Consider the following 26,327-nt stretch of genomic DNA (forward strand, 5'->3'; position numbering starts at 1 on the left):
ATTATATGGCGTCACTGATGCTCTCTGTATTGTATGGCGTCACTGATGCTCTCTGTATTGTATGGCATCACTGATGCTCTCTGTGTTATATGGCGGTCACTGATACTCACTGTATTATTTGGCGTCACTGATGGTCTATGTATTAAATGGCGTCACTGATGCTCTCTGTATTGTATGGCGTCACTGATGCTCTCTGTATTGTATGACGTCACTGATGATCTCTGTGTTATATGGCGGTCACTGATACTCACTGTATTATTTGGTGTCACTGATGGTCTCTGTATTATATGGCGGTCACTGATGCTCTCTGTATTATATGGCGTCACTGATGCTCTCTGTATTATATGGCGTCACTGATGCTCTCTGTATTATATGATGTCACTGATGGTCTCTGTATTATATGGCGTCACTGATGCTCTCTGTACTATATGGTGTCACTGATGGTCTCTGTATTATATGGCGTCACTGATGCTTTCTGTATTATATGGCGTCACTGATGATCTCTGTATTATATGGCGTCACTGATGATCTCTGTATTATATGGCGTCACTGATGGTCTCTGTATTATATGGCGGTCACTGATGCTCTCTGTATTATATGGCGTCACTGATGCTCTCTGCGTTATATGGCGTCACTGATGCTCTCTGTGTTATATGGTGTCACTGATGGTCTCTGTATTATATGGCGGTCACTGATGGTCTCTGTATTATATGGCGTCACTGATGCTCTCTGTATTATATGGCGTCACTGATGCTCTCTGTATTATATGGCGTCACTGGTGATCTCTGTATTATATGATGTCACTGATGGTCTCTGTATTATATGGCGTCACTGATGATCTCTGTATTATATGGCGTCACTGATGATCTCTGTATTATATGGCGTCACTGATGGTCTCTGTATAATATGGCGGTCACTGATGCTTTCTGTATTATATGGTGTCACTGATGATCTCTGTATTATATGGCGTCACTGATGGTCTCTGTATAATATGGCGGTCACTTATGCTCTCTATATTATATGGCGTCACTGATGGTCTCTGTATTATATGGCGGTCACTGATGCTCTCTGTATTATATGGCGTCACTGATGGTCTCTGTATTATATGGCGGTCACTGATGGTCTCTGTATTATATGGCGGTCACTGATACTCTCTGTATTATATGGCGTCACTGATGCTGTCTGTATTATATGGCGTCACTGATGCTCTCTGTATTTTATGGCGTCACTGATGCTCTCTGTATTGTATGGCGTCACTGATGGTCTCTGTATTGTATGGCGTCACTGATGCTCTCTGTATTGTATGGTGTCACTGATGCTCTCTGTATTGTATGGCGTCACTGATGCTCTCTGTATTGTATGGCGTCACTGATGCTCTCTGTATTGTATGGCGTCACTGATGCTCTCTGTATTATATGGCGTCACTGATGCTCTCTGTATTGTATGGCGTCACTGATGCTCTCTGTATTGTATGGCATCACTGATGCTCTCTGTGTTATATGGCGGTCACTGATACTCACTGTATTATTTGGCGTCACTGATGGTCTCTGTATTAAATGGCGTCACTGATGCTCTCTGTATTGTATGGCGTCACTGATGATCTCTGTGTTATATGGCGGTCACTGATACTCACTGTATTATTTGGTGTCACTGATGGTCTCTGTATTATATGGCGGTCACTGATGCTCTCTGTATTATATGGCGTCACTGATGCTCTCTGTATTATATGGCGTCACTGATGATCTCTGTATTATATGGCATCACTGATGCTGTCTGTATTATATGGCGTCACTGATGATCTCTGTATTATATGGCGTCACTGATGCTGTATGTATTATATGGCGTCACTGATGCTCTCTGTATTGTATGGCATCACTGATGCTCTCTGTAATGTATGGCGTCACTGATGGTCTCTGTATTGTATGGCGTCACTGATGGTCTCTGTATTGTATGGCGTCACTGATGGTCTCTGTATTGTATGGCGTCACTGATGCTCTCTATATTGTATGGCGTCACTGATGCTCTCTGTATTATATGGCGTCACTGATGCTCTCTGTATTATATGGCGTCACTGATGCTCTCTGTATTGTATGGCGTCACTGATGCTCTCTGTATTGTATGGCATCACTGATGCTCTCTGTGTTATATGGCGGTCACTGATACTCACTGTATTATTTGGTGTCACTGATGGTCTCTGTATTATATGGCGTCACTGATGCTCTCTGTATTATATGGTGTCACTGATGCTCTCTGTATTATATGGCGTCACTGATGCTCTCTGTATTATATAGCGTCACTGATGCTCTCTGTATTATATGGCGTCACTGATGGTCTCTGTATTATATGGCGGTCACTGATGGTCTCTGTATTATATGGCGTCACTGATGCTCTCTGTATTATATGGTGTCACTGATGCTCTCTGTATTATATGGCGTCACTGGTGATCTCTGTATTATATGATGTCACTGATGGTCTCTGTATTATATGGCGTCACTGATGCTCTCTGTATTGTATGGCGTCACTGATGATCTCTGTGTTATATGGCGGTCACTGATACTCACTGTATTATTTGGTGTCACTGATGGTCTCTGTATTATATGGCGGTCACTGATGCTCTCTGTATTATATGGCGTCACTGATGCTCTCTGTATTATATGGCGTCACTGATGATCTCTGTATTATATGGCGTCACTGATGCTGTCTGTATTATATGGCGTCACTGATGATCTCTGTATTATATGGCGTCACTGATGCTGTATGTATTATATGGCGTCACTGATGCTCTCTGTATTGTATGGCATCACTGATGCTCTCTGTAATGTATGGCGTCACTGATGGTCTCTGTATTGTATGGCGTCACTGATGGTCTCTGTATTGTATGGCGTCACTGATGGTCTCTGTATTGTATGGCGTCACTGATGCTCTCTATATTGTATGGCGTCACTGATGCTCTCTGTATTATATGGCGTCACTGATGCTCTCTGTATTATATGGCGTCACTGATGCTCTCTGTATTATATGGCGTCACTGATGCTCTCTGTATTGTATGGCGTCACTGATGCTCTCTGTATTGTATGGCATCACTGATGCTCTCTGTGTTATATGGCGGTCACTGATACTCACTGTATTATTTGGCGTCACTGATGGTCTATGTATTAAATGGCGTCACTGATGCTCTCTGTATTGTATGGCGTCACTGATGCTCTCTGTATTGTATGACGTCACTGATGATCTCTGTGTTATATGGCGGTCACTGATACTCACTGTATTATTTGGTGTCACTGATGGTCTCTGTATTATATGGCGTCACTGATGCTCTCTGTATTATATGGTGTCACTGATGCTCTCTGTATTATATGGCGTCACTGATGCTCTCTGTATTATATAGCGTCACTGATGCTCTCTGTATTATATGGCGTCACTGATGATCTCTGTATTATATGGCGTCACTGATGATCTCTGTATTATATGGCGTCACTGATGGTCTCTGTATTATATGGCGGTCACTGATGCTCTCTGTATTATATGGCGTCACTGATGCTCTCTGCGTTATATGGCGTCACTGATGCTCTCTGTGTTATATGGTGTCACTGATGGTCTCTGTATTATATGGCGGTCACTGATGGTCTCTGTATTATATGGCGTCACTGATGCTCTCTGTATTATATGGTGTCACTGATGCTCTCTGTATTATATGGCGTCACTGGTGATCTCTGTATTATATGATGTCACTGATGGTCTCTGTATTATATGGCGTCACTGATGATCTCTGTATTATATGGCGTCACTGATGATCTCTGTATTATATGGCGTCACTGATGCTCTCTGTATTATATGGTGTCACTGATGCTCTCTGTATTATATGGTGTCACTGCTGCTCTCTGTATTATATGGCGTCACTGGTGCTCTCTGTATTATATGGCGTCACTGGTGCTCTCTGTATTATATGGTGTCACTGATGCTCTCTGTATTATATGGCGTCACTGATGGTCTCTGTATTATATGGCGGGCACTGATGGTCTCTGTATTATATGGCGTCACTGATGGTCTCTGTATTATATGGCGTCACTGATCTCTGTATTATATGGCGTCACTGATGCTCTCTGTATTATATGGTGTCACTGATGCTCTCTGTATTATATGGCGGTCACTGATGGTCTCTGTATTATATGGCGTCACTGATGCTCTCTGTGTTATATGGTGTCACTGATGGTCTCTGTATTATATGGCGGTCACTGATGGTCTCTGTATTATATGGCGTCACTGATGCTCTCTGTATTATATGGTGTCACTGATGCTCTCTGTATTATATGGCGTCACTGGTGATCTCTGTATTATATGATGTCACTGATGGTCTCTGTATTATATGGCGTCACTGATGATCTCTGTATTATATGGCGGTCACTGATGCTCTCTGTATTATATGGTGTCACTGATGCTCTCTGTATTATATGGTGTCACTGATGCTCTCTGTATTATATGGCGTCACTGATGCTCTCTGTATTATATGGCGTCACTGATGCTCTCTGTATTATATGGCGTCACTGATGCTCTCTGTATTATATGGCGTCACTGATGCTCTCTGTATTATATGGCGTCACTGATGCTCTCTGTATTATATGGTGTCACTGATGCTCTCTGTATTATATGGCGTCACTGATGCTCTCTGTATTATATGGCGTCACTGATGGTCTCTGTATTATATGGCGGTCACTGATGCTCTCTGTATTATATGGCGTCACTGATGCTCTCTGTATTATATGGCGTCACTGATGGTCTCTGTATTATATGGTGGGCACTGATGGTCTCTGTATTATATGGCGTCACTGATGATCTCTGTATTATATGGCGTCACTGATGCTCTCTGTATTATATGGTGTCACTGATGCTCTCTGTATTATATGGTGTCACTGCTGCTCTCTGTATTATATGGCAGTCACTGATGCTCTCTGTATTATATGGCGTCACTGATGGTCTCTGTATTATATGGCGTCACTGATGCTCTCTGTATTATATGGCGTCACTGATGGTCTCTGTATTATATGGCGTCACTGATGCTCTCTGTATTATATGGCGTCACTGATGCTGTCTGTACTATATGGCGTCACTGATGCTCTCTGTATTATATGGCGTCACTGATGGTCTCTGTATTATATGGCGTCACTGATGCTGTCTGTACTATATGGCGTCACTGATGCTCTCTGTATTATATGGCGTCACTGATGCTCTCTGTATTATATGGTGTCACTGATGCTCTCTGTATTATATGGTGTCACTGATGCTCTCTGTATTATATGGCGGTCACTGATGCTCTCTGTATTATATGGCAGTCACTGATGCTCTCTGTATTATATGGTGTCACTGATGGTCTCTGTATTATATGGCAGTCACTGATGCTCTCTGTATTATATGGCGTCACTGATGCTCTCTGTATTATATGGTGTCACTGATGCTCTCTGTATTATATGGTGTCACTGATGCTCTCTGTATTATATGGTGTCACTGATGGTCTCTGTATTATATGGTGGTCACTGATGCTCTCTGTATTATATGGCGTCACTGATGATCTCTGTATTATATGGCGTCACTGATGCTCTCTGTATTATTTGGTGTCACTGATGATCTCTGTATTATATGGCGTCACTGATGCTCTCTGTACTATATGGCGTCACTGATGCTCTCTGTATTATATGGTGTCACTGATGCTCTCTGTATTATATGGCGTCACTGATGCTCTCTGTATTATATGGTGTCACTGCTGCTCTCTGTATTATATGGCGTCACTGATGCTCTCTGTATTATATGGCGTCACTGATGCTCTCTGTATTATATGGCGTCACTGATGGTCTCTGTATTATATGGTGGTCACTGATGATCTCTGTATTATATGGTGTCACTGATGCTCTCTGTATTATATGGCGTCACTGATGATCTCTGTATTATATGGCGTCACTGATGCTCTCTGTATTATATGGTGTCACTGATGGTCTCTGTATTATATGGTGGTCACTGATGATCTCTGTATTATATGGTGTCACTGATGCTCTCTGTATTATATGGCGTCACTGATGATCTCTGTATTATATGGTGTCACTGATGCTCTCTGTATTATATGGTGTCACTGATGCTCTCTGTATTATATGGTGTCACTGATGGTCTCTGTATTATATGGTGGTCACTGATGCTCTCTGTATTATATGGCGTCACTGATGATCTCTGTATTATATGGCGTCACTGATGTTCTCTGTATTATATGGCGTCACTGATACTCACTGTATTATTTGGCGTCACTGATGGTCTATGTATTAAATGGCGTCACTGATGCTCTCTGTATTGTATGGCGTCACTGATGCTCTCTGTATTGTATGACGTCACTGATGATCTCTGTGTTATATGGCGGTCACTGATACTCACTGTATTATTTGGTGTCACTGATGGTCTCTGTATTATATGGCGTCACTGATGGTCTCTGTATTATATGGCGTCACTGATGCTCTCTGTATTATATGGCGTCACTGATGCTCTCTGTATTATATGGTGTCACTGATGCTCTCTGTATTATATGGCGTCACTGATGCTCTCTGTATTATATGGCGTCACTGATGCTCTCTGTATTATATGGCGGTCACTGATGGTCTCTGTATTATATGGCGGTCACTGATGATCTCTGTATTGTATGGCGTCACTGATGCTCTCTGTATTGTATGGCGTCACTGATGATCTCTGTATTATATGGCGTCACTGGTGCTCTCTGTATTATATGGGGTCACTGATGATCTCTGTATTATATGGGGTCACTGATGCTCTCTGTATTATATGGCAGTCACTGATGATCTCTGTATTATATGGCAGTCACTGATGATCTCTGTATTATATGGTGTCACTGATGCTCTCTGTACTATATGGCGTCACTGATGCTCTCTGTATTATATGGCGGTCACTGATGGTCTCTGTATTATATGGCGTCACTGATGGTCTCTGTGTTATATGGCGTCACTGATGCTCTCTGTGTTATATGGCGGTCACTGATGGTCTCTGTGTTATATGGCGTCACTGATGCTCTCTGTATTATATGGCGTCACTGATGCTCTCTGTATTATATGGCGTCACTGATGCTCTCTGTATTATATAGCGTCACTGATGCTCTCTGTATTATATGGCGTCACTGGTGCTCTCTGTATTATATGGCGTCACTGGTGCTCTCTGTATTATATGGCGTCACTGATGATCTCTGTATTATATGGCGTCACTGATGCTCTCTGTATTATATGGCGGTCACTGATGATCTCTGTATTATATGGTGTCACTGATGCTCTCTGTATTATATGACGTCACTGATGCTCTCTGTATTATATGGCGTCACTGATGCTCTCTGTATTATATGGCAGTCACTGATGGTCTCTGTATTATATGGCGTCACTGATGCTCTCTGTATTATATGGCGTCACTGATGCTCTCTGTATTATATGGCGTCACTGATGCTCTCTGTATTATATAGCGTCACTGATGCTCTCTGTATTATATGGCGTCACTGGTGCTCTCTGTATTATATGGCGTCACTGATGCTCTCTGTATTATATGGCGTCACTGATGATCTCTGTATTATATGGCGTCACTGATGCTCTCTGTATTATATGGCGGTCACTGATGATCTCTGTATTATATGGTGTCACTGATGCTCTCTGTATTATATGACGTCACTGATGCTCTCTGTATTATATGGCGTCACTGATGCTCTCTGTATTATATGGGGTTACTGATGATCTCTGTATTATATGGCGTCACTGATGCTCTCTGTATTATATGGCGTCACTGATGGTCTCTGTATTATATGGCGTCACTGATGCTCTCTGTATTATATGGCGTCACTGATGGTATCTGTATTATATGGCGTCACTGATGGTCTCTGTATTATATGGCGGTCACTGATGCTCTCTGTATTATATGGTGTCACTGATGATCTCTGTATTATATGGTGTCACTGATGCTCTCTGTATTATATGGCGTCACTGATGCTCTCTGTATTATATGGCGTCACTGATGCTCTCTGTATTATATGGCGTCACTGATGCTCTCTGTATTATATGGCGTCACTGATGCTCTCTGTATTATATGGCGTCACTGGTGCTCTCTGTATTATATGGCGTCACTGATGCTCTCTGTATTATATGGCGTCACTGATGATCTCTGTATTATATGGCGTCACTGATGCTCTCTGTATTATATGGCGTCACTGATGCTCTCTGTATTATATGGCGGTCACTGATGCTCTCTGTATTATATGGCGTCACTGATGCTCTCTGTATTATATGGCGTCACTGGTGCTCTCTGTATTATATGGCGTCACTGATGCTCTCTGTATTATATGGGGTCACTGATGATCTCTGTATTATATGGCGTCACTGATGGTCTCTGTATTATATTGCGTCACTGATGGTCTCTGTATTATATGGTGTCACTGATGCTCTCTGTATTATATGGTGTCACTGATGCTCTCTGTATTATATGGCGTCACTGATGGTCTCTGTATTATATGGTGTCACTGATTGTCTCTGTATTATATGGCGCCACTGATGTTCTCTGTATTATATGGCGTCACTGATGCTCTCTGTATTATATGGTGTCACTGATGCTCTCTGTATTATATGGCAGTCACTGATGATCTCTGTATTATATGGCGTCACTGCTGCTCTCTGTATTATATGGCGTCACTGATGCTCTCTGTATTATATGGGGTCACTGATGCTCTCTGTATTATATGGTGTCACTGATGATCTCTGTATTATATGGCGTCACTGATGCTCTCTGTATTATATGGTGTCACTGGTGCTCTCTGTATTATATGGTGTCACTGATGCTCTCTGTATTGTATGGCGGGCACTGATGCTCTCTGTATTATATGACGTCACTGATGCTCTCTGTATTATATGGCGTCACTGATGATCTCTGTATTATATGGCGTCACTGATGCTCTATGTATTATATGGCGTCACTGATGCTCACTGTATTATATGGCGGTCACTGTGCTCTGTGTATTATATGGCAGTCACTGATGATCTCTGTATTATATGGCGTCACTGATGCTCTCTGTATTATATGGCGTCACTGATGTTCTCTGTATTATATGGTGTCACTGATGCTCTATGTATTATATGGCGTCACTGATGCTCACTGTATTATATGGCGGTCACTGATGATCTCTGTATTATATGGCATCACTGATGCTCTCTGTATTATATGGTGTCACTGATGCTCACTGTATTATATGGCGGTCACTGATTCTCTGTATTATATGGCGTCACTGATGCTCTCTGTATTATATGGTGTCACTGATGATCTCTGTATTATATGGTGTCACTGATGCTCTCTGTATTATATGGCGTCACTGATGATCTCTGTATTATATGGTGTCACTGATGATCTCTGTATTATATGGCGTCACTGATGGTCTCTGTATTATATGGCGTCACTGATGATCTCTGTATTATATGGCGGTCACTGATGATCTCTGTATTATATGGCGTCACTGATGATTCTCTGTATTATATGGCGTCACTGATGCTCTCTGTATTATATGGCGGTCACTGATGGTCTCTGTATTATATGGCAGTCACTGATGATCTCTGTATTATATGGTGTCACTGCTGCTCTCTGTATTATATGGCGGTCACTGTGCTCTGTGTGTGAAATAAAATGTGTGTATCTGTTCCTCAACTTCTTTTTCTCTCTTGTACTGCTCTTGCATTTAAGTTGCTCAGGGTAGCACCCCCGCCATCAAAAGACAATACTCAGGTGGCTTTCTTATACTCTAGACATTATAGGGTAACAATGCAGTTGTGTGCAGACTCCACCCCCCTCTTTGTGTACTTTATCTTCCATACTGTTATTTCTTACAGATAAATACACCCTAAAGGGCCCCACACACAGGGCGATATTAGGCCGTTTTCTGAGCGATTTTACATAATTTCTATGCATCGCTCAGAAAATGGCAGAGAATTGCTGTGTGTGTGGCACACACAGCAATTCAAAGCGCGTCCCCGCCGCATCGAATCGGGCCACAATTAATAACAGACAGGCTGGTCAATTCAGAGCACTCGCTCAGAAAATCGCCAGCATAGCAGGCAGTGAGTGGGCTTTCTGAGCGAGTGCTCTGAATCCTGTCTGTCTCTCCGCCTGCCAGTCTGCCGTCCACCCGCTGTCAGGTGAGAAGAAAATGCCTCCCCATATGCACGCCCGTCCGACGATGTCCACCTACCCGCCGCTGTCCACCCGCTGTCAGGTGAGGACATGGGAATCCCACCTGACTTCCCATAAGCACGCCCGCCGATACCCGCCTGCTCACCGCTGTGCGCCCGCCGTTGTCCGCCCGCTGGCAGGTGAGGGAGTGGGACTCCCACCTGTGACCAGCCCTCTGTTATGTACCATATTCTTGGTTGTGCTAGGTAGGAAAGCTTCAGGTGGTCCAGGCTGGCTCAGGGTGGTCTGTGATTGGCTTGTCACTGGTCAACTGACTTGGACTGTCATGGTAATGCTGAGGATCCATATATATGTATATGTGTGTGTGTGTATGTGTGTATATATATATATATATATATATATATATATATATATATGTATGTGTGTATATTATAAGGGCACGGTAGTGCCCTTATATTAAGGCTGAATCCAACGAACGGATTTTTCCCATAGGGAACTTTTCGGATGGGGGCATGGTGTTTGAGGGACTGTACCTCAAAAGTGACTGGGCGTACTGAGCTGAAATTTGGCATGTACGCGTAGAATCGTCAACCGGTGCTGCGTGCCAAATTTCAGGGCAAAATATTAAAAAATGAGCAATTGGGAGCGATCTAAACTTCCAACTGCCAGTTTTTTTCTGACACTCGCGAAATGACACTTTGTCACCCATGTTAGTCTATGAGGGTTTTTTTGGGAAGGCATAACTCGGGGTAGGGGAACAATTGAGACTTGGGGTTTGTTTTATTAGGTAGATATTGTCCCAGTGGAGTGCCTTTTGGGGTTGAGGATTTTCAGATAGGTACAGTTTTTTTTATAATTTAGTGAAACGTCCCCCATTATAAAGATAGGAGAGCTCAACTTGTTGCGCATGCGCAGTACGTTGCCGCCAGCAGGGGGAGCAGTCAGATAGGCTTCACTTGAGTGTAAAAACATGGCCGACAGAGATGTCGGGAGAAGCGTCCTGAGGCTGCTGATGAAGAAACGCAGAAAGGTACCTGTTACATTGGTAGGCAGCTCCTCTCCCGAAGTTCCTACTCCACAGCGTCCTCCATCCCCTACCAACCAGCCCAGGATGCCGAGGCAATGCAGTCGCCATCATTCTTAATACAGGAGGCTCGCACTACAACTCCCAGAATCATTGCGCCTGGATGGTGGATTCTGGGAGTTGCAGTTCTGTCGAGTCCCTGTAGCTGCTGCTGTATTATCGTATCGTGCCCGTGGTGCTGCAGCATGCCTTCCCAGGGCATCAGCAGCCACTCAGCTCTCCAGATCCCTATGCTTTATAACTACTTTCACAGGGGGATAAGCCCACGGGGTGCCGCAGAACTCATCCCGCTGTTTAATTGCCACCGGAGGTCAGTCCTCCTCAATATCCAGTTCACACGCTGGCTGCACGTAAATATCCCCCCCCCCCGTGCTGCTGGAAGAGGTCAGGGGGAGAAGAGTGAACTCCAGGCTCAGCTCTTCCCCGTAAACTCTCCCTGCAGCCTGGACAGGGGAGGGTGGGAGCCCGGCGCACGGAGGGGACTGCAGCCTGGACGGGGGAGGGTGGGAGCCCGGGTGCACGGAGGGGACTGCAGCCTGGACGGGGGAGCCCGGCGCACGGAGGAGACTGCAGGGTGGGAGCCCGGGTGTATGGAGGGGACTGCAGCCTGGACAGGGGAGGGTGGGAGCCCGGCGCACGGAGGGGACTGCAGCCTGGACGGGGGAGGGTGGGAGCCCGGGCGCACGGAGGGGACTGCAGCCTGGACGGGGGAGGGTGGGAGCCCGGGCGCATGGAGGTCATCCTTCATCCACGATGGATGAAGAGCTGAGCCTGGAGTTCACGCTTCTCCCCCCGACCTCCTCCAGCAGCGCGGGGGGCAGCGCAGCCAGCGTGTGAGCTGGATATTGAGAACTGGTGCTTGCTGCTTGGGGACCCGTCTCCCCTGTGTGCCGCACAGAGCTTCTCCATGGCTGGGGAGTCAGAGATTATAGAGGCGGGTGAACCCGCAGCAGCCCCGGAGCGCAGGGAATAGCACTTCAAGCAGGTGCTGGTCATCGGGGAACTGGGGGTCGGCGCACGGAGGAGACACTGATTCAGTGGCAGGCTGGGTACGGGGGCAGGGTGCCAGAACACTTCGGCAGAAATAGGGCTGCTGTGTGTGTGTGTAGATCTGACAGCCGGGAAGGTTTCTCTGCTTCCTCCCGACTGTCAGTGTCTGGCTGCTGCACACACACACGCTGCTGTCTCCAGCATTGCAAGCAGCATGGGGACTCTCCTGCACGTCCTCTCCCCCACTACCATTTCAGATTCCTTCCTTATTCCGAGGTAGCTCCGCCCCCAAATTTTCTTCTATTCAATGTTTACGGTCCCTACTTCCCCCTTGCACCACACAGGATGGAGAAAGCTGCAGAGAACAACATAGAGGTACTCTATGTCCCCTGACACTGCCCCCAAGTGTACGCTGTCCCCCCGTCACTGCCCCCAAGTGTACGCTGTCCCCCCGTCACTGCCCCCAAGTTTACGCTGTCCCCCCGTCACTGCCCCCAAGTGTATGCGGTCCCCCCGTCACTGCCCCCAAGTGTACGCTGTCCCCCGTCACTGCCCCCAAGTGTACGCTGTCCCCCCGTCACTGCCCCCAAGTGTACGCTGTCCCCCCGTCACTGCCCCCAAGTGTACGCTGTCCCCCCGTCACTGCCCCCAAGTGTACGCTGTCCCCCCGTCACTGCCCCCAAGTGTACGCTGTCCCCCCGTCACTGCCCCCAAGTGTACGCTGTCCCCCCCGTCACTGCCCCCAAGTGTACGCTGTCCCCCCGTCACTGCCCCCAAGTGTACGCTGTCCCCCGTCACTGCCCCCAAGTGTACGCTGTCCCCCCGTCACTGCCCCCAAGTGTACGCTGTCCCCCCGTCACTGCCCCCAAGTGTACGCTGTCCCCCCGTCACTGCCCCCAAGTGTACGCTGTCCCCCGTCACTGCCCCCAAGTGTACGCTGTCCCCCGTCACTGCCCCCAAGTGTACGCTGTCCCCCGTCACTGCCCCCAAGTGTACGCTGTCCCCCCGTCACTGCCCCCAAGTGTACGCTGTCCCCCCCCGTCACTGCCCCCAAGTGTACGCTGTCCCCCCCCGTCACTGCCCCCAAGTGTACGCTGTCCCCCCGTCACAGCCCTCAAGTGTACGCTGTCCCCCCGTCACTGCCCCCAAGTGTACGCTGTCCCCCCGTCACTGCCCCCAAGTGTACGCTGTCCCCCCGTCACTGCCCCCAAGTGTACGCTGTCCCCCCGTCACTGCCCCCAAGTGTACGCTGTCCCCCCGTCACTGCCCCCAAGTGTACGCTGTCCCCCCGTCACTGCCCCCAAGTGTACGCTGTCCCCCCGTCACTGCCCCCAAGTGTACGCTGTCCCCCCGTCACTGCCCCCAAGTGTACGCTGTCCCCCCGTCACTGCCCCCAAGTGTACGCTGTCCCCCCGTCACTGCCCCCAAGTGTACGCTGTCCCCCCGTCACTGCCCCCAAGTGTACGCTGTCCCCTCGTCACTGCCCCCAAGTGTACGCTGTCCCCCCGTCACTGCCCCCAAGTGTACGCTGTCCCCCCGTCACTGCCCCCAAGTGTACGCTGTCCCCCCGTCACTGCCCCCAAGTGTACGCTGTCCCCCCGTCACTGCCCCCAAGTGAACGCTGTCCCCCCTGTAAATGTTTATGGGGAGCCATCTGTTGTATTGTTTGGGAGGGGATATTGAATATTGTATGGAGCTGCAGGAGGTGTGTCGATTTATATATGATTGAATGTATATAAGAGAGGCAGTGTATGTATATGTTGCGGTGGGTGCATGTATGTAAATTTGAGAGCAGCAGTGTATGTATGTATGTATGTATGAGAGCAGCAGTGTATGTACTGTATGTATGAGAGCAGAAGTGTATTTATGTATGTATGAGAGCAGCAGTGTATGTTTGTATATGTGAGAGCAGCAGTGTATGTATTTATGTATGTATGAGAACAGCAGTGTATGTATGTAGGAGAGCAGCAGTGTATGTACTGTATGTATGAGAGCAGTAGTGTATTTATGTATGTATGTATGAGTGAGAGCAGCAGTGTATGTTTGTATATGTAAGAGCAGCAGTGTATGTACAGTATGTACAGTATGTATGAGAGCAGCAGTGTATGTATGTATATGTGATAGCAGCAGTGTATGTATGAGAGCAGCAATATATGTACTGTATGTATGAGAGCAGTAGTGTATTTATGTATGTACTGTATGTATGAGAGCAGCAGTGTATGTTTGTATATGTGAGAGCAGCAGTGTATGTATGTATGTATGAGAGCAGCAATGTATGTATGTATAAAAGTGGTAGTGTGAGCGGCAGGGTGTATATATGTTTGAAAGTGACGGTGTATGTATGTATTAGAGTGCTGGAGTATGAATGTATGGATGAGAGTGCCAGAGTATGTATGTATGTATGTATGTTTGTATGTATGTATGAGAGCGATTATGTATGTATATACTGCCATCAGTTTCCAATTTTTTTGTGATTTAAAAAAAAAAAAAAAATACTTTAAATGTAACAGCGGCAGCATGTGTGTGCAGGCTGACCACGGGATTCCCTGAGCAGCTCTCTATGTTTTCTGCAGCATTTCTCCCTCCCTGCGCACATGTCTGCTCTCTGCTGTGCTGGGCCATGACTGTAGGACAGGAGTCAGGCCAGCGTGGGCTGATGAAATGGAGCAGAAGCGGAGAGATGCACGGTGCCTGCTACTGAACCAGAAGAAGTGCGGGTTCCAGCGGCTGAAGGGTGGAGAACCGAGCTCTGGAGGGTGGAGAAGAAGGCTGCATGGCACCTGGAAATGGAGGTCCAAATAGGATGAATTAGTGAATTGATCCGGCGTGTCCCCAAAAGCAGCCTCCGTTCAAGCCCAGGTTAGTAACTACTACACACACACAATCGCCCACAGCCTTACTCTAACTATACACCCCCTCCCCTGCAAGCCTAACTACCTGTACACCCCCGTTCCCCCGCAAGCCTAACTATCTATACACCCCCGTTCCCCCCCGCAAGCCTAACTATCTATACACCCCCGTTCCCCCCGCAAGCCTAACTATCTATACACCTCCCTCCCCTGCACCCCTGCTCCCCCGCAAGCCTAACTATCTATACACCCCCTCCACCGCAAGCCTAACTATCTATACACCCCTCCCCCGCAAGCCTATCTATACACCCCCCTCCCCCCACTGTATAGCAGGACAGGACAGGCCGTTCCCCTGTATAGTGGAACACCCCAGGCCACCCCCCCCCCCCCCTGGGTAGCGGGACACCCCAGGCCGCTCCCCTCTGGATAGCGGGACACCCCAGGCCGCTCCCCCCCGGGTAGCGGGACACCCCAGGCTACACACCTTGGAACACTACGACGCAGCCTATAACCCTAACCATACAAACCCTCCCTTGCAGCCTATAACCCTAACCATACACACCCCGCAGCCTATAACCCTAAACATACACACCCCGCAGTCTATATCCCTAACCACACAGACACCCCGCAGCCTATAACCCTAACCATACACCCCGCAGCCTATAACCCTAACCATACACACACACCCCGCAGCCTATAACCCTAACCATACACATACACCCCGCAGCCTATAACCCTAACCATACACAAACACCCCGCAGCCTATAACCCTAACCATACACACACAACCCGCAGCCTATTCCAATAACCATACACAAACCCCGCAGCCTAAAACCCTAACCATACGCACACCCCGCAGCCTATAACCCTAACCATACACACACCCCACAGCCTATAACCCTAACCATACACACACCCCGCAGCCTATAACCCTAACCATACACACACCCAGCAGCCTATAACCCTAACCATACACACACCCCGCAGCCTATAACCCTAACCATACACACACCCCGCAGCCTATTCCAATAACCATACACACACCCCGCAGCCTATAACCCTAACCATACACACACACACCCCACAGCCTATAACCCTAACCATACAAAGACACACACACACCCTGCAGCCTATAACCCTAACTATACACGCTGCGCAGCTTATAACCTAACCATACACAAACTCCGCAGCCTATAACCGTAACCATACACACCCCGCAGCCTATAACCCTAACCATGCATACCCCGCAGCCTATAACCCTAACCATGCATACCCCGCAGCCTATAACCCTAACCATGCATACCCCGCAGCCTATAACCCTAACCATACACACACCCTGCAGCCTATAACCCTGCAGCCTATAACCCTAAACATACCCCCCCCCCCGCAGTCTATAACTCTAACCATACACTTAGCTTATAACCCTAACCATACACACCGCACAGCCTATAACCCTAACCATACAAACACACACCCTGCAGCCTATAAACCTAACCATACACACCCTCTGCAGCCTATAACCCTAACCATACATACACACCCCCTGCAGCCTATAACCCTAAACATACTCCTCCCCCCCCGCAGCCTATAACTCTAACCATACACCGCGCAGCCTTTACCCTAACCATACACTCCGCGCAGCCTATAACCCTAACCATACACACACCCCGCAGCCTATAACCCTAACCATACACACACCCCACAGCCTATAACCCTAACCATACACACACACCCCGCAGCCTATTATCCTAACCATACACACACCCCGCAGCCTATAATCCTAACCATACACACACACCCCGCAGCCTATAACCCTAACCATACACACACCCCACAGCCTATACCATACACACACACCCCGCAGCCTATTATCCTAACCATACACACACACACACACACACACCCTGTAGCCTATAATCCTAACCATACACATACACCCCGCAGCCTATAACCCTAACCATACACACCCGCAGCCTATAACTGTAACCATACACACCACACAGCCTATAACCCTACTTATACACACACACCCCGAAGCCTATAGCCCTAATCATACACCCCCCGCAGCCTATTACCCTAACCATACACAACCCGCAGTTTATAACCCTAACCATACACACTCCACAGCATATAACCCTAACCATACACACAGTCCTATTTTTCTGGAAAAATAGGTTCAGGAACTCCAGGTCTGCGGGTGGATCAATTAAATAAAAAAAAAAAAACATATATAATAGAGAGAGGGAGGGAGAGAGAGATGTATATATTATATTTAGAAACAAAGGCACTCACAGGTAAAATAAAACTTATCTTACAAAAACTAAATTTTCAGTTCCTGAAGATGTCATATTTAATTAGAGGTTCAGGAACTGAGTTCCTGCTGGTTCCTGCTGAAAAATAGCACTACATACACACACCCTGCAGCCTATAAACCTAACCAAACACACACACTGCAGCCAATAACCCTAACCATATACACACCCCACAGCCTATAACCCTAACCATACACAACCCGCAGCCTATAACCCTAACCATACACACCCCCTGCAGCCTATAACCCTAACCATACACACACCCTGCAGCCTATAACCCTAAACATGCACACCCCCCCGCAGCCTATAACCCTAACCATACACATACACCCCGCAGCCTATAACCCTAACCATACACATACACCCCGCAGCCTATTACCCTAACCATACACACACCCTGCAGCCTATAACCCTAACCTTGCTCACCCTGCAGCCTATAACCGTAACCATACACACACCACAGCCTATAACCCTAACCATAAACACACACACCCCACAGCCTAAAACCATAACCATACACACACACCACAGCCTATAACCCTAACCATACACACACACACACACCTGCAGCCTATAACCCTAACTATACACGCCGTGCAGCTTATAACCCTAACCATACACATACTCTGCAGCCTATAACTGTAACCATACACACCCCACAGTCTATAACCCTAACCATACATGTACACCCTGCTGCCTATAACCCTAAACATACACACACACACCCCCCCCCCCCCACGGCCTATTGCCCTAACCATACACAACGCACAGCCTATAACCCTAACAATACACACACCCTGCAGCCTATAACCGTAACCATGCACACCTCTTGCAGCCTATAACCCTAACCATGCATACCCAGGAGCCAATAACCCTAACCATACACATACTCCGCAGCCTATAACCGTAACCATACACACCGCGCAGCCTATAACCCTAACCATACTCACCCCACAGCCTATAACCCTAACCATACACACACCCTGCAGCCTATAACCCTGCAGCCTATAACCCTAAACATATACCCCCCCCACCGCAGCCTATAACTTTAACCATACACTTAGCTTATAACCCTAACCATACACACCGCACAGCCTATAACCCTAACCATACAAACACACACCCTGCAGCCTATAAACCTAACCATACACGCACACACACACACACACACACACTGCAGCCTATAACCCTAACCATACACACCCCCTGCAGCCTATAACCCTAACCATACATACACACCCCCTGCAGCCTATAACCCTAACCATACACACACACCCTGCAACCTATAACCCTAACCATACACACACACCCAGCAGCATATAACCCTAACCATACACACACCCCTGCAGCCTATAACCCTAAACATACTCCCCCCCCCCCCGCAGCCTATAACCCTAACCATAAACACCGCACAGCCTTTAACCCTAACCATACACACACCCCGCAGCCTATAACCCTAACCATACACACACCCCGCAGCCTATAACTCTAACCATACACACACCCCACAGCCTATAACCCTAACCATACACACACCCCGCAGCCTATAACCCTAACCATACACACACCCCGCAGCCTATAACCCTAACCATACACACACACCCCGCAGCCTTTAACCCTAACCATACACACCCCCTGCAGCCTATAACCCTAACCATACATACACACCCCCTGCAGCCTATAACCCTAACTATACACACCCCCAGCAGCCTATAACCCTGACCATACACACCCCCTGCAGCCTATAACCCTAACCATACACACCCCTGCAGCCTATAACCCTAAACATACTCCTCCCCCCCGCAGCCTATAACCCTAACCATACACACACCCCGCAGCCTATAACCCTAACCATAAACACACCCTGCAGCCTATAACCCTAACCATACACACACCCCGCAGCCTATAACCCTAACCATACACACACACCCCGCAGCCTATAACCCTAACCATACACACACACCCCGCAGCCTATAACCCTAACCATACACATGCTTACACCCCGCAGCTTATAACCCTAACCATACACATGCATACACCCCGCAGCCTATAACCCTAACTATACACACACACCCGCAGCCTATAACCCTAACCATACACACACCCCGCAGCCTATAACCCTAACCATACACAACCCGCAGCCTATAACCCTAACCATACACACCCCCTGCAGCCTATAACCCTAACCATACACACACCCTGCAGCCTTTAACCCTAACCATACACACACACCCCGCAGCCTATAACCCTAACCATACACATGCTTACACCCCGCAGCTTATAACCCTAACCATACACATGCATACACCCCGCAGCCTATAACCCTAACTATACACACACACCAGCAGCCTATAACCCTAACCATACACACACCCCGCAGCCTTTAACCCTAACCATACACAACCCGCAGCCTATAACCCTAACCATACACACCCCCTGCAGCCTATAACCCTAACCATACACACACCCTGCAGCCTATAACCCTAAACATACACACACCCCCGCAGCCTATAACCCTAACCATACACATACACCCCGCAGCCTATAACCCTAACCATACACATACACCCCGCAGCCTATTACCCTAACCATACACACACCCTGCAGCCTATAACCCTAACCATGCTCACCCTGCAGCCTATAACCGTAACCATACACACACCACAGCCTATAACCCTAACCATAAACACACACACCCCACAGCCTATAACCATAACCATACACACACACCACAGCCTATAACCCTAACCATACACACACACACACACACACCTGCAGCCTATAACCCTAACTATACACGCCGCGCAGCTTATAACCCTAACCATACACATACTCTGCAGCCTATAACTGTAACCATACACACCCCACAGTCTATAACCCTAACCATACATGTACACCCTGCTGCCTATAACCCTAAACATACACCCCCCCCCCCCCCACGGCCTATTACCCTAACCATACACAACGCGCAGCCTATAACCCTAACAATACACACACCCTGCAGCCTATAACCGTAACCATGCACACCACCTGCAGCCTATAACCCTAACCATGCATACCCAGGAGCCAATAACCCTAACCATACACATACTCCGCAGCCTATAACCGTAACCATACACACCCCGCAGCCTATAACCCTAACCATACTCACCCCACAGCCTATAACCCTAACAATACACACACCCTGCAGCCTATAACCCTGCAGCCTATAACCCTAAACATATACCCCCCCCACCGCAGCCTATAACTTTAACCATACACTTAGCTTATAACCCTAACCATACACACCGCACAGCCTATAACCCTAACCATACAAATACACACCCTGCAGCCTATAAACCTAACCATACACACACACACACGCACACACACACACACACTGCAGCCTATAACCCTAACCATACACACCCCCTGCAGCCTATAACCCTAACCATACATACACACCCCCTGCAGCCTATAACCCTAACCATACACACACACCCTGCAACCTATAACCCTAACCATACTTACACACCCAGCAGCATATAACCCTAACCATACACATACACCCCGCAGCCTATTACCCTAACCATACACACACCCTGCAGCCTATAACCCTAACCATGCTCACCCTGCAGCCTATAACCGTAACCATACACACACCACAGCCTATAACCCTAACCATAAACACACACACCCCACAGCCTATAACCATAACCATACACACACACCACAGCCTATAACCCTAACCATACACACACACACACACACACCTGCAGCCTATAACCCTAACTATACACGCCGCGCAGCTTATAACCCTAACCATACACATACTCTGCAGCCTATAACTGTAACCATACACACCCCACAGTCTATAACCCTAACCATACATGTACACCCTGCTGCCTATAACCCTAAACATACACCCCCCCCCCCCCACGGCCTATTACCCTAACCATACACAACGCGCAGCCTATAACCCTAACAATACACACACCCTGCAGCCTATAACCGTAACCATGCACACCACCTGCAGCCTATAACCCTAACCATGCATACCCAGGAGCCAATAACCCTAACCATACACATACTCCGCAGCCTATAACCGTAACCATACACACCCCGCAGCCTATAACCCTAACCATACTCACCCCACAGCCTATAACCCTAACAATACACACACCCTGCAGCCTATAACCCTGCAGCCTATAACCCTAAACATATACCCCCCCCCCACCGCAGCCTATAACTTTAACCATACACTTAGCTTATAACCCTAACCATACACACCGCACAGCCTATAACCCTAACCATACAAATACACACCCTGCAGCCTATAAACCTAACCATACACACACACACACGCACACACACACACACACTGCAGCCTATAACCCTAACCATACACACCCCCTGCAGCCTATAACCCTAACCATACATACACACCCCCTGCAGCCTATAACCCTAACCATACACACACACCCTGCAACCTATAACCCTAACCATACACACACACCCAGCAGCATATAACCCTAACCATACACACACCCCTGCAGCCTATAACCCTAAACATACTCCCCCCCCCCCCCCCGCAGCCTATAACCCTAACCATAAACACCCCACAGCCTTTAACCCTAACCATACACACACCCTGCAGCCTATAACCCTAACCATACACACACCCCGCAGCCTATAACCCTAACCATACACACACCCCGCAGCCTATAACCCTAACCATACACACACCCCGCAGCCTATAACCCTAACCATACACACACCCCGCAGCCTATAACCCTAACCATACACACACACCCCGCAGCCTTTAACCCTAACCATACACACCCCCTGCAGCCTATAACCCTAACCATACATACACACCCCCTGCAGCCTATAACCCTAACTATATACACCCCCAGCAGCCTATAACCCTAACCATACACACCCCCTGCAGCCTATAACCCTAACCATACACACCCCCTGCAGCCTATAACCCTAAACATACTCCTCCCCCCCGCAGCCTATAACCCTAACCATACACACACCCCGCAGCCTATAACCCTAACCATACACACACCCCGCAGCCTATAACCCTAACCATAAACACACCCTGCAGCCTATAACCCTAACCATACACACACCCCGCAGCCTATAACCCTAACCATACACACACACCCCGCAGCCTATAACCCTAACCATACACATGCTTACACCCCGCAGCTTATAACCCTAACCATACACATGCATACACCCCGCAGCCTATAACCCTAACTATACACACACACCCGCAGCCTATAACCCTAACCATACACACACCCCGCAGCCTATAACCCTAACCATACACACACCCCGCAGTCTATAACCCTAACCATACACACACCCCGCAGCCTATAACCCTAACCATATACACACACCCCGCAGCCTATAACCCTAACCCTACACACACACCCCGCAGCCTATAACCCTAACCATACACACACACCCCGCAGCCTATAACCCTAACCATACACATGCATACACCCCGCAGCCTATAACCCTAACTATACACACACACCCCGCAGCCTATAATCCTAACCATACACATACACCCCGCAGCCTATAACCCTAACCATACACACCCGCAGCCTATAATTGTAACCATACACACCCTGCAGCCTATAACCCTAACCCTACACACACCCACACAGCCTGTAACCCTAACCATACACACACCCCGCAGCCTATAATCCTAACCATACACACACCCCGCAGCCTATAACCCTAACTATACACACACACCCCGCAGCCTATAATCCTAACCATACACCCTGCAGCCTATAATCCTAACCATACACACACCATCCCCGCAGCCTATAATCCTAACCATACACATATACCCAGCAGCCTATAACCCTAACCATACACACATGCAGCCTATAACTGTAACCATACACACCCCGCAGCCTATAACCCTAACTATACACACACCCCACAGCCTATAACCCTAACCATACACACATACCCCACATCCTATAATCCTAACCATACACATACACCCCGCAGCCTATAACCCTAACCATACACACCCGCAGCCTATAACTATAACCATACACCCACCCCACTGCCTATAACCCTAACCATACACACACCACAGAATATGACCCTAACCATACATCCCCCCGCAGCCTATTATCCTAACCATACGCAGCCTATAACCCCTCCCCTCCCTTCAATGACCCCAGGTTGTACACTGTCCCCCCCCTCCCTTCAGTGACCTCATGTGTACACTGTCCCCTGTACACTGGTCCATTGTGTCTCACTGGCACTTGCGGCTTTCTCCCCCCACACCTCCTGCCCATACCTCTCACCCGGCCGACCAGTGACCGGCAGCTTTCATCTGCTCTGGGGCTTCTCACCCGCCGACCTCCCCTCCCCATCCTGCATAAACACAAACTTGGTCCCTCGCTACGGCTTCCTCCTTACTACTGCCTGCTCTGTCAGACCTCATCTAAACCCCCCTCCTCCTCCCGCACCCTCGGCGATGCACAAGTGCTGATTCCTCTGCCGGCGGGCATCTGCTGTGGGCTCTGATCATGACCCAGCTGTTTTCCGCCGGCTCCATCACCATCCTGCCTGAGCTTCAAGTGAGGTCTGCTGCTGATACATTCATTTCTATTAATTAATTGAGACGCCAGCACCTTAAGTTACATTGTTTTACCATTAATTACATGTGATTTATGTATATTTTTGTATATATTATGTGTTTATAAAATATTTTTGATATTTCAATTGAACTGAGACTTGTGCCATTATTGAAAAGGGGGACCTATATTACATTTAGATTTTAACTTTAATCAAAGGTATAATTGCTAATGCTGTGACAGCTTTCCAATTGTTATCTTTTATTTCTTACAAGCTGGTTTGCTTGTTGTCATATGCGGCTTTCCTTGGCTAATATTATTTTTATTCAATATATCACCAGAGGTATGGTGTGACTCATTACCTCCCTCCCTTTATTTTTTTTAGACTAAAATAGGTCACATTTCTCTTAGCAGAATTTGATCGTACCCTAAAAACTAATTTGATCATTGCACAAAACCGAAATGGCCCCGGGAGGGCTGCTGAGCATGCACAGTCGTGTGTAGCTCCTCCCATGGTCCTTTGCAGGGAGGACCATGGGAGGAGGCACATGTGCAGCAGCCCTCCGCAGGGAGCCTGCCGCCCTGGTCACCCCATTGACACTCCCCTTAACTCTGGCGATCCAGTCTGGAGACCGCACCACTGCCATGCCAGAAGGGGGAGGCCTGGCTCTGTGTTCCTGCTCAGCATCTGCGGACATCGGGGAAGAGGGGAGCAGCTGCCTGGAACTCGCTGCTGGAGGGGAAACTATCAAGTCAGACAGAAGGAACAGATTGGTCGCCATCCCCGGGAGGAACCCTCAGCCTGGTGGAGTTCCATGACCTGGTAGGGTCAGTGTGTCATGTATAGGTAGGTATCATTGACTCTGGCACCTGTATCCTAACCCTGTGCACACACACACACACACATATATGTAGCCTAACCCTATCAATACATACATTCGCACACACCCGCAGATGACCTGGTAGGGTCAGCGTGTCATGTATATCTAGGGATAGGCATTATTGACTCTGTGTGTGTGTGTGTGTGTGTGTGCAGGGTTATAACACAGTTGCCAAACACACCCACACATAGGATATCCATATATGCACACACACATGTAGCCTAACCCTGTCCATACACATACCCTAACCCTATCCATACACACTCACACGTAGCGTAACAGTATCCATACACATAGTCTAACACCATCCACACACACATGTAGCCTACCCTATCTGCACAAACGCCCCTCCACACACTCCATACATACACACACACCTGCAGCCTAACCCTATCCATACACACACATAGCCTAACCTTATCCATTCATACACCCATAGCCTAACCCTGTACATACACACACACACTCTCAGCCTAACCCTATCCATACATTTGTAATTTGATCTCTGCCCCAAGCAAGGGGCGTGGGCTCATTAAAATGGGCATGGCCTCACCAGAGAAGACTACCTTACACCCCAGTTTTTGGCCCTGCACCAACAGACCACCACAGGAAGAACATTTTTTCACCATATGAAGCCCCAATACAGTAATGTCCCCTGCACCATATGCCCCACACTGTAATGCCCGTGATACATTATGCCCTACAGTATAGCTTCTACACACTGGGTGTCATGCTCATTGCCAGGGGTTTCATGAGATGGGTGTCTTTATTGCCAGGGCTTTCATGCTCTGGGATGGGTGTCATACTCATTGCCAGGGGTTTGTAATGCTTGTAGCCAGTGGTAATGCTCATTGCCAAGGGTGTGTATTTTTAAACATTTTTAAAAATTCAATGTTTATTCTTACAGTGAAATTTTACATTTCTGAATTAAAAAAAAAAAATTTAAAAAAAGCTATGAAATTCCAAAGACAAAAAACCTTACGGTTTCACATGTCCCATTAAGGCTTCTTACACATGATCTGGCATTTCTGAAACCTGTTGTAACTCTTCCACTCAAACGCCAAAAAGCAATGAAATTCCGATCGTTAAGGCTGACGCCTTAATGGACGTGTTCCTTGCGCAATACAGATATGGTACGCCATCACAGCCTGTGGGTAAGTGCAGATTCAGCACTCTCACAGAGTGAGATTGCTGTCACTCACACAATGGTGGAGCTGCTAATTCACAGATTTGTGTGCTCATTGGAATACACACATGCAGTCTATGCAACTGAAGGTCTGAGCAGTTATGTGGTGCACTCATCCTAATAAGTACCTGCAATCATCTAAAACTGTCTAGCCCACTGAGTTACTATAGTGTTCATTCTAGCACCCGCCATCTTTGAAAACCCATGCCGTTCCTCTTCCCTGCCTGGGGTG

General features: G+C 47.7%; 1 protein-coding gene and 1 long non-coding RNA gene across 3 annotated transcripts in view; one reads left to right on the forward strand and one right to left on the reverse strand.

The window, feature by feature from the left end:
- LOC146025425 (uncharacterized) overlaps positions 1-26,327 on the reverse strand; it is an 886,407-nt gene that overhangs the window by 13,102 nt on the left and 846,978 nt on the right. The window lies entirely within an intron of this gene.
- LOC146059962 (uncharacterized) lies at positions 12,006-24,827 on the forward strand. The gene is made up of 3 exons (XR_014470343.1): positions 12,006-12,646; positions 14,845-15,130; positions 24,653-24,827. It is a non-coding gene; the product is annotated as an uncharacterized LOC146059962 (long non-coding RNA).

The sequence above is a fragment of the Crinia signifera genome, chromosome 1, assembly GCF_055691185.1.
Source record: "Crinia signifera chromosome 1, ASM5569118v1, whole genome shotgun sequence".
In the NCBI taxonomy this organism is placed as follows: Eukaryota; Metazoa; Chordata; class Amphibia; order Anura; family Myobatrachidae; genus Crinia; species Crinia signifera.